The following is an 11,628-nucleotide window of genomic DNA, read 5'->3' on the forward strand; positions in this document are numbered from 1 at the left end:
CTGGGCTATTCAGCCACTTGGGGTGTAAAACGCTCAAAGGCAGTGAGCACTTGAAAGTCTGGAGCTACGGACAGTTTCTGCCCAGCAATTATCCTGTCTGCGTGCCTCCTAAACACTGCATACCAGATATGTTTGGGCCTCTTCAGCAACAGTCCCAGTTATGGAGACACAGATGCTAATGACACCATATTTTCAGAGCTGCAGAGACAGAGGGCCTCTGGCCATCTCTTCTAAAACACATGCCACACAGCCTGCACCACCCACACCACACAGACCTGTTATTGATGACCATTGACAGCTCTCCTCTTCACTTGACTCAGGGTGGCCGCCATAGGCCACAAAGCAGTAAATACAACTTGTCAAGGTAACGCAACTTACTCATAACTGCTTATCAGTTACCTAAACTTGTCTTGTTAGTGAGGATAGATATCCTATAAAATGTGTTCATATATTGACTTATTTTCTGTCTAAGTGTCGTCTAAGACTTTGTGTTTCCTTTTTGGGCTGTTGCTCAGTAAGGAGCAGACTGACAAGCACCTGTCACATGGATTGATGAGTCCAGCTGGTGAGCAAGAGGTGGGCTAAGAGACACAGGAGCAGGACACATTAAATCTGATGGCCAAGACGAGAGGGGTGTGGTTGAGGCCCGAGCAGAAGGTTTGAAGGTGATAGAAAGATGAGGTAAGATAGAGGGGTAGAAGAGAGGGAGGGCTGGATCACTGAGGGAGAAGGTGACAGGAAGTGACTCTACCTTGGATACCTTCAAGGTGACTCAGTATGACAGAACATTCCCAAGGGTTTACTGCAAAGAGGGATAGTCAGGGAGAGAGAGAGACAGACAGAGACAGAGACAGAGAGAGAGAGAGAGAGAGAGAGAGAGAGAGAGAATTTCAAGGTGCAAAAGCTCTTTGCAGATGTCCAAATATGCAGTAAATCACTCTGAGGACCTAAGGGTGCTCAAATGCTTTTTGACTGAATCTGTCTCCCAGCCCAGCGGCTCAGGAATGACTAAAACATTAACAGGAGTCTTCGGGGTAGCAGCAGCAGCCCACCCATCCCCCACTAGTGCCTGCACAATCCCAGGGCTGTGTAAACATAAGGCCAATCCAAAATGGCCTCCATTCAGATGTTGTCCAAATGCCCGTTTTGTTTGAAACCAAGGGAATGCTCGACTAGAAGATAGGCTTGTACACAAACTATCTATTTAGCCGTGTGTCCCCATTCTCATGAGTCATAAAGTTGCCCCTGGCATTTGACTAGAAGTCTGTATGTCAAGTTACAGTTGTTCTTTTTAACACGGTTGCTTGAAAAAAAAAAAAAAAGGTTTATGACTTCTTCTATGGAGGGCTGAGGAAACAGAAGTGACATAGGGCTTAAAAACAAGTTTAAACCTAGGATATAATTGCCTTAATAGCACAATAACAGACAGACCTACACAGCATGCTATGCAACCATACTTCTGCAATCCCCATACTTTTCTGCAAACACCCGCCGAGCAAAAGCTGCAAACCTTTAATCACACCGACAATCAAAGTGCTGAGAGGCAGGAAACAAATTACTAAACAAACAGCAATTTTTTAATTTTAACATGTTCTATTATAAAACATATAAATAAGCATTACAACGAATATAAATAATAATAAAAATTGGAGGCTGCTTCCAAAACTTCATCATTAGTGGCCGGGAATCATTACTTGGTTTTACTTTCTTTGGTTTAGAATAAAAAGGGAAAAAACTAAACCATTTGGTGAATGTTCAGTAAGAAGTTTAATGCAGCACCATTATTCAAATGTGCAATAACATTTATGTATCTATTTCTTATTGCTCATAAATGGGCCGAGCAGTGAAAAGAGTAGTAGTGAAATGAATGAAATTCTTTTAACAGTTTTATGGGTACAAAATTACAACTCCACATTTTGAATTCATTGAACTGTAACTGGCAAGCTTACTTTGGAGAGTGAATAAATGTTCTTTTTCTGTACGCTGTTTAAACTTTTTGAATGCTTCAACATTAATGTGTTAAAGTCTTAACATTGCTTTTTTCCCCAGACATTGTCCTATAGATAAGACCATTTTCACTCAATCCCTCATTTTGAATTCCTCAATTTCAATCATTTAACCTCTAAATGGAAAATGACTGACATGATTTAATGCTAATGAAGAGAACATTAATAGGGGATATAAACCGGAGTGCTATAATTACAGCAGAGCTTCACAAAACTATATCACAGCTCAAATAATTAAAATAGTAGTAATAATCTCAACAATGATTCATACATTACATAGATAATGCAAGCAACTTGCTTTAAAGATCTTCTGATAGAAGGACAGAAACTATATTGACACAAAGGAAGAAATGGAGATCTGCAGAGGCAGGACTGTCTGTGGCTCTCTGTTGCCTTCATGTGTGTGCTTGACTGCCCCCTGGCAGATGCAGCTGTCACTGCACTAACATTTTACCAGAAAGGAAAACCACTCCCTACAACAGAAAACCCCAGAAAAATGGTCCTGCGTCTAACAAATTTGTCATATACCCTCTAATTTATGCCATCTGCATTGCTGGGGGCTTAATGTCAATAAAAGGCACTGCAAATGTCTGAGGATCCAGGAATGATGCAAGGAAGCACATCATCTGAAACTCCCAGAGGTTTATCACTTCTTTTAAATCTTTAAACACACAGGTGAAAAGAAAGAGCTTCTGAATACAAATATGGGATACAGAATGGTATTCAGAGCTTTGCAAAAGTATGCACCCTGAAGTGAAGGCCAGGTTTTGGTAGCCTATATTTCAACATTTGCACATTACAACTAACTGAAACCTAGAAAAATGAAATTGAAACAAGTAATGGCAAATTTCCTGGTCTTTGGTCTTTTGCATTAACACATTATGGTCATCCACCGCTGAGTCAGACCCTTTCCCTTTCATTAAGATATTCTGGCAATGTTTAAAAGCCAAAAATGATAATTGCTGGTGAGCAGTCGCACAATATGCATGGAGAAACTTTCAATCTGGGCAAGGGACTACTGTGTATCAAATGTACATGGGGGGAAAACATGCCAGCTTTAGCCTTAAAGCAGCACCAAAAAAAAAATCAATAAGTAACATTTAATGTGTAAAAAAAAAAAAGAAAAAAAAAAAAAAAAAAAGAAAAATGCTAATCAAATGATCAACAAACAAAGCAAAGTATAAGGAATGATGAGGGACAAATGATGGACTAAAGGTATAACAAAACCTAAAATGCATGGGAATCCAGCACTGCTCACAAAGTTAATGCCTAGTTTTTAAACAATGGCACTGAGAGGGTAGAAAACCTTAAACACAGTTGGACAGTATATCTTTGTGACAGTCCATTTTACATTAAGCCTGCATGTTCATTGGTACACTAGCTATAATGCAGCAAGGTTAGGCTAGATGTGTTGTTAAACTACCCTCTGTCACAAACACATAACTGTGTGACTGAACTGCAGAGTAGCCCACCAAAACTGATGTGGGAATGGATACTGCATCACAGTACCTCTGTCTAACTAAGGGTGGCAGCACAGCCCCTGTCACAAGACTTGGCTAACTGGGATCACTGCCAGAGAGCATCTTTAATGTCTTCACCTAAACCACCTGGACCACAGAGAACCACACTGACCAGTAACTTTGGTGAATGAAGCCAGCATTGTGGCAGTTCTAGATGAACATTACTATTTCATAAATTAATCAGAACTAGAACTATTAGCTCTATACACTCAATCAATAGTCCACTCTATCTTTGCCAATTATAAGTGAAAAACACGGCGTTGACACTTTTCACTCCTTAAGGATTGCTTTGTGCTCAGTAACACCTTCCCCTGATAAATGGACACAGGGCAGAATATACTAGGGGCCACTGCAGATGAACGTGCATCACCGCATCCATTTCGCAGTGCTTAAAGTCTGCTCCGTGCAGGATGACATCACTCAACCAAGACCACTGGAGCAGAACCAGAGCCTGTAAGGCTATTCAAATTAATTAACAAATGACCTTAGATTAAAAGGGGAGTCACAGATCAGACAATGAAGGCATTTATCAATTCAATAGGCAAGTGTACTCTCACATGATACCGTTATATCATTTCTCTGTGCTATAAGCCCACACTTGGTTACACTGACGTGAATATACATACACTGTATTATACAGAAGTTAATACAAAAAACAGCTATAGGGTATAGAGCATAATTTACTTTTGCCTCTCAACCGTTTCAATGAATCTGCCCTGTATTAAAATGCCTTTGGATATAAAAGCATCACCAGTTGTTTTTCTATTTGGGGAGGAAAATCCACAATAAAGAAGCAACCAGGAATCATGTCACAGTGCTGTCTGATAAAGTGTGAAATAAGCGTCAGGCCAGATGGTTTTCTTCTTTTATTTCAAGTACAGACTATATCTGAACCATCTCAGAGAGACAAGTCAATCTCAAGGTTCGCTAATACAGTCCCATGGACAGGGGATAAATCCCTGGTAGGCAACAAAAAGCAGATCAATAAAGAAAGCATGTAAACAAACCACAGTGGAAATGAAGTTGAGATGGATGGAGAGTGGGGTAGTAACGGTGACCAGCAGTGCTTCAAATGAAGCACATGGCCAGGGACTGAAAGAAGAAAAAAAGGGCAGAAAGCCAGGGGGACCGTCAGGGTGAGGAGCAGTGGAAGATGCGTGGCCATGAAAGATAGAAAGGAACAGAAAAAGAGGGAGCTTGTGAGGGAGATGGGGGAAGCGAGAAAATGAGGGAGAGAGAAAAACGGTAGTGTAGAAGTGATTTATGCTAGTTGTATAATTTTCTACACTGCTGCTCCCCCCCTCTTCCCCTACGGCCCTCCTTTCCTCCTCAATATCCAACCCTCCCACCAGGGTGTGCTCCTCCTCACTGTCACACCAAGGAACAGTCCCTGGCCACCCCAGCCAGTGATTAAGATTCTGCCGTGATGCGACTGCAGCACTTCGCAAATGGAAGACTGGACATAATTTCCCTAAAATGCTGTTTTTTATCACCTATTTCCCCTTCATCAGCTTGCCGCACACGATTGATAGCTGATGGCACCTCTGACAACTTAACGTTTTTATGGCTAGATTTATGGGCTATCTGCTCCTCTCCTTTTACAGCTCAAACTCTGTAAAAATGCTTATTTCTCAGATAAGGAAAGGGAGGGTGTGTGTCTATGTGTATGGAATGGTATCACACCCAGCTAAATGTATGTATGAGAGAGAAGGACCCACCTCACTGCATTGCAGTCCAGATCAGTGCTAGGCTTCCGGGGCTTTATAACGACTGAAATTACCTCTGCATAAAACCATGGATTAAATAATACGTCTCACTACTTGGATAGCATGCAACCCAACTCTCATCAACTTCTCAGCAGCAAACATTTGCCATCATCCTCCTTTAAGGGAATAGTAAACACTTAAAACGGACAGTCATACAATATGTGTATTATTTTGGAGACTCTTAAGGCAAATCAAGGCAAAATGTTATACATTATTTTTTTATAACCATAGACCAGACACATGATAGTGTAAGAGATCGACAATAAAACACCCTGACGAAAGACACATGCCCCGTTAGCATGTATATGCATGCTGGTTGATTGTGAGGAAAAAAATGGTAAATATATAGTATGAGAGTACATTATCACTCTCATGTTGTTTAGCAAATTGCAGTGACACTAAATTAGGTGAGCTTTGATGGCAGTGAACACCTGGGGAAAAACTACCTTGTTGAGTATTTGTGTGCATGTGTGTCTGCATGTTGATGCAAGTAAGAGGTTTTCAGTGTACTGGAGGACTGCTGGACTTACTGGGCTGCAGTGGAAGTGTGGCCACTGCAGGTTTTCCCTCCCTCCCTGGTCAGATTTACAGCCAGTACGGGCTCCCAGTTAGCCTTCTCCTCTCCTACACTGATGAGCCTGGCAGATCCCAGACAGACGCCCCAGGGGACTGGAGTGTGACACGGTATGGGGGAGGGGAGCGAAGGGAGGGAGAGAGAAAGAGAGAGACGTGAAGAGTAGGGAGGAGAGAGAAGGAGAGCAAGAGAGAACCAGTCTGATGAGATCAGTGATTCATATACACCCAGGAGGACACACCCTGGAATGGGGTAATACCACACATGTTTTAACTGGGCTGGCCCATAATTCATTAGGGTTACCAAGACTACAAGAAGCACCTTAGGGGAGAGGTCTCAGAAATCATCTCTGCATGTTGTTAGATGCAGCCCATATGGGGGGGGGGTGTTAATATTCCATGCTACAGTGTGCTGGTCCCTTAGTGGAGAAGACCAATCTGTTGAGTAAAGAAAACCAGCACATTTGATGCCTGCATATTTCCACATCATGTTGCTCTGAATTTCCCTACACTCTTTTTGGTATCAGCATCTGAGGGTGTCAGTGGATGTTTTATGACATAAAATATGTAACTGGAAAAAGTGCAGCTCTAATGTGCTTAAATACAGCCATCCTCCCAGTGCAATAAACCCAGTATGGCGCTAACTTCTTCCAGAATAAACCATTGTGCCTTATGCTTCATTAGGAGATAAATACAGTAATTACTGTGCACTGTATGAGAAAGCAGGCTGGTCCTCATTTACAACAAGAAGTGAATTACATACCATCATCTTTGTTTATAAAGGTCTACTAATAAAGCTGCCTTAGTATATCACATCTTTTCTAAAATGTAAAGCTACCAGACCAGATGTCAGGACTAGGTAACTCTAGATACTGCACAGATAAATATTGAATTGGAAAAGACTGCCTTCAAATAATATCAATGGAATAAATTAGGCCTACAAAGGATTCAAAAACTAAACGTCTTATCCCACTGTGGGATTTTAAACTTTGTTTCTGATGCTGTTGTTGTGCGTCTTCTCTCTTTGCTTGTTTTTTTCTGCTGCACTTAGGTCTTTCTTGCAATAAAAATCTTGATCCCACTGACATTACCTGATAAAATAAAAGTTATATGTCTGCATCACACCCACGTTCATGAGTACATTATAGTGAAGTAGTGTACTCATGAGTAAAACTTTGTAGTTCTTCACCTAAATGTTGAGTGTGTCCAAGACATTGTACTTCAATAACACCCATTAGAGACCTTTTCCCATGAAGCCCGAAACAGCCCTCAGCTCAGCCCTGACCTTAATTGCTCTGATTATTCCCCATGATTGCTGTTGCTTTCTGTCTTGAGCTTTATAGGGTCGCAATGAACAGGTATGGTTTAATTGTGGCTTTGGAAAGCGAACACAGCTCATGTTGTTTCAATTAAATTTGGGGCATAATGCATCACGCTTTGGTGGACTGAGTCAAATTCCTCATTTTCATTTACCGAAAGCAAGACAGGATTATGTACAGGAGGCCAGATGATAATGTGAACGAGGCTATTACAACTTCACTCAGCACCTGGGAGGTCCTGTATGACTATACTGCACTGAGGTTTGTCATCACCTGGTTTCCTAACACAGCACCAGCCTATTGAGAGCATACTGTGAAATTCTGGACATATGTGAAGTACTGAAACAATCTCAGAACAACCAGTTCAGTTTAACAGAAGCCTATTAATCACATAATGTAAAGCATGGTCTCTTCTGAAAGGCCACAAACTGAGTTATTCTTTGAAAAATGGTCTCTTTCTGATTAAGCAATCACATTGCAAGCATACGCTGCCCAGTTTTCATAAATCACATCAAACATACATGGCATTTGATTAGAACCCATTAGCAATGAGCAACAGTGTGTGTATGATGTGCATGTGGGGAGGGAGGCCTGTGCATGTGTCTCAACATTTTCCATGGTCGGCTCTTTAGGATGTTCCTCATTAGTGTGAATATTAATGCGACCAGAAAGGGGGGAAGAGGGGAAGAAAAATGTAAAAGGAATTTGGAAGAGCTTTTTAAAGGGGCCATTTCATCAGAATCGTTATTTTTTTGCGGTTCTCTGAACGCTCGTAACCGGCGGTCTATGAAGAGAGACATGCCGCAGCGGGGCTTAATTTAAAACCAGAAAGGTCACTGCGCTAAGAAAGGTCCTCAGCTCAGCCAAAAATATAAAATGTGGAGGAGAAGAGAAAGGGGGAGGAGGAGTGGGCCAAGAAAGAAAGCAGAATGAAAGGAGATCAGAGGATGCCGACTGGGAAGGGGGGACCCAGGCGGGAGGAAATACATACAAGTAATTTAGAAAGACTGTTATGGAAGAGAGTACAAAAATGGAAAAATAAGGCAGAAAGAGGGAAACTGAGAGAGGATAATCAACTGAGTTGGAATTGAACTGGAACAGGCCTAGCATCAAACAGATGCAAGAGTTTTTTTGTTTACTTTAATGGTGTTTTTGCAAGTAATTTGTTATAATGGCCAACAATTTCAACGAAAAACACTGCATCCATACACAGTGAAGGATTGCCAATCTGTCCGACAATCTGTGTTGGCAGAAACACAACCCTCCCCAAGCCTTTGCTGAATTAGGCTCCCTGTGCTTGGTACTGGACCAGAGTACTAATGGTCAGATGGGAAATTAGCATTGCCATATGCAACTCAGCACAAAATAGGTACAACTTTGAAAACAACATTTCTCCCTAGATCAGTCTGCTTATATAAATTGATGACGATATAACTTGATTTGGCTGAGAAATGCATGTCATTGTGTTAGACTTGACCTTGTTAACAACAGTAAAGTGTTCTGCAATGAAGTTGCCCTCCCCCCCAACTCCACCTTACGTTCCACAAACTAACATCCCTGTCTTCAATCACTTGTTTATCTATCAGCTCACTTTAATTGTCCGCTGGGTTTTTGACTGCACCACATTACATAAAAGCACACAGGAGCCTCATGGCAGCAGCACGACAGCCTCTGATGTAAAGCCTCACGCTTTGCACAGATAAGACAGGTTCAATTTTAATGTTTCTAGCACACCGAGACGCACCAGGCTCACTTGTAAAACAGAATGCCCCCTTCGCTTGTAAACGCAGCAGCCCAAGAGGAGGCAAGAGATGGGGGTTGGGCCAGCTGAGGTGGGACTGAATTAATAAGGAAGAGAGGAATTCCACTTGTCCAATTCCTGCAATCCATCCAGAGGATCAATTTCTTCTCTCAAATTCCCAATCCATTCCCCATCTCTTTTAAAAACTAATACCCAATTCCAATCACAGCTGCAGTAAAGCATATCTTGTAAAAGGTCATAGTGTGACCTCTGAGTTTTCTAAATTGGATGCTGGTTGGCCCACTTTCCTTTGAAATACTGCGCAGCTTGAAATAAAAACTGCCCTGTACACAATCACACCACCAGTGGGACCTGCATCCAGCCCATCAGTAGGTGTTCATTTTGATGTGAAGTGTCACAGCACAGAGTTTAACAAGATATTGGTTGTCTGTGTTGAGGGAAACAGGACCAGAACTCAAACCTAAACTGGAGCGTGGGGACCCAGGGGTGATTTTGGGATAGGTATATATGTGTGTGCTTGCCATAGGCAACATGCAGGCATATAGTGGAGCATCTCTCCTGCAGCCAGCCAAGGGAACTGATCAGATGGACGATCAAACACTAATCATTCCCTCACGGCCCGTTCCGAGTAAAGCTGTCATTAATTTTGTGGAATTACATCAAATCTGAGACATTCTTTATGTGGCCCACGGCCTGTAGACAGTTATACGACAGGGACTGCTGCGCTAAGCAGATGGGGCAGCTTGGCCGTGCATACTAAATACCACCGTCCCCCATTTCTCCATCTCCGCCCTCCCAACACTCTGCCCTCCTTCCAGGCACTCTGCTCCCTCTTTCTTTGTTTTCTACCCTTCTAATGCCGTTCCTTGACTATATCACACAGCCCTCACTGATGTCATGACTCACCCCCCACAGTGATAGGCACTATTTAACTCAAAAATGCAGATTGCTTTAAACATACTATATCCTTGATAGAAGAAAAACAAATATTTCTAAAAGCTCTTTCACACACAAGACACATTGCGCGTTAATTTAGTATGATGAGAAAATAAGTAGTTTACATACATAAATCTTTAATGTTTGTCTATTGGATGTTGACAACTTTAACAGTTTACTTGCCTACACACAACAGAAGGTCATAATCCCATTTGAGGTTTCCTTGGCAACTGATTACTGCTGAAGGCAAGTTACAATTTATGACTAGTGACACATACCTGCCATTCCCTTTGAATCAGACATGTGGTAAGCTATATTCAGACAGAGCACCTCAGGTAATAAAACTGCAGTAGCACTCAGGGGCTATACCATTTTCTTATATTGAGAGGCATTCCAAGCCAGGCTGCTAGAAATCAGCAGACAAGGATTAAATTTGTGTGGAATAGTTCTGCATCAGATAAATAAACAGCATGCAGAGGCTTTTGTGCCAGAGCAGTTGATAGACAGGTGTTTTTCCACCTAATTGTTAATATTTGTCCAGTTCACACTTCCAAAGTAAAAAAGTATACATTCATATGTTGCATGCATGCATGCGCGCGCGTGTGTGTGTGTGTGTGTGTGTGTGTGTGTGTGTGTGTGTGTGTGTGTGTGTGTGTGTGTGTGTGTGTGTGTGTGTGTGTGTGTGTGTGTGTGTAGCCTATATGTACATGTGTGTGCATGTGTTGGGGGTGGTGGGTTATGACAGACAGAGGAGCCATAACAGCAGGCAGCCAGGTCAAGATCAAGCAGTTTCATGGACAATCCACTTTCAGTCTAGTCTCTATTAGGGTGAAGCATCACATTCCTACCGCACAGCCATCTTCACACAACAGTGAGGCTTCAAAGTCAAGGCTAACTGAGGTCTGCCTGTTTTATAAAAAACAGTACCACAAAACACCAAACAATTAGCAAAACAGGCACAAAGCCAGTCAATAATAAATAATTGATTTATATAGAGGTACTTTATGTTCATGCATATCTGGCTTTTTATACTGGTTAATTGAAATCATGATTTAAAAAAACAAAAACAGAAGCAAGACACCCATTTTGAATCTTGTGGAACGTACAGTTGCTACAAAATCAAATTAAGAACATTTGTTATATTTTCTTTTCCTAACATCCTAGCCTAAAACACACATGTAAGCTAGTCATTGCAGTACAACATATTTAATTATCCTACTGCATAGAGAGCCACTACTTCCATCACCACTTCGCTCACACAGGCTCAGCACACTATTAATCCACTTAAACACAATTTATAGGGTCTCAACATCGACTGTCCGTCGGCATAAAATTACATGAAGCGTCCTTATAGTGTCTTCAACAGACTAAATTAGCCAAACTGGACTTACTAATTGAAGAGGAGTAAAGTACTGTGTGACTGGATTGACTCATCAATAAGCAGAGATAAATAACCAGGCTATGGAAAGAACATCAATAACTATAATAATATAGGATGAGCATTATTTAAGCAGCGGTTACTGAGGCATGATCACCTTAAATACTTAAATTTACACTTGTATGATCTAGATTTCTGCTTTTTTGTAGTCCCAGCCAACTGATCGTCCTTAGTGTACTGCAATGATATTGAAGTGATATTTTCCTTATCCTGGGGTAACGTCATCTACCTACTCATATACTTTGCTGTTCTGTTGTAATATTTGCAAAACCTTAATTGCAGCAGGCTTAATTAGTGCAAAGTTGAGG

At 41.5% G+C, this 11,628-nt stretch overlaps 1 protein-coding gene across 7 annotated transcripts in view; it reads right to left on the reverse strand.

Moving 5' to 3' along the window:
• Window positions 1–11,628, reverse strand: part of LOC116038581 (homeobox protein Hox-C10a-like) — a 133,358-nt gene that overhangs the window by 116,977 nt on the left and 4,753 nt on the right. For 2 of the 7 annotated variants that reach the window (XR_004898950.1, XR_004898953.1), the window contains exon 3: window positions 5,823–5,961. The exons of the other annotated variants lie outside the window; for them this stretch is intronic. The gene's annotated coding sequence lies outside the window, so the exon portion shown is untranslated. The remainder of the gene's footprint in view (window positions 1–5,822; window positions 5,962–11,628) is intronic. 7 annotated transcript variants of the gene reach the window in all.

The sequence above is a fragment of the Sander lucioperca genome, chromosome 12 (genome assembly GCF_008315115.2).
Source record: "Sander lucioperca isolate FBNREF2018 chromosome 12, SLUC_FBN_1.2, whole genome shotgun sequence".
Taxonomy (NCBI): domain Eukaryota; kingdom Metazoa; phylum Chordata; class Actinopteri; order Perciformes; family Percidae; genus Sander; species Sander lucioperca.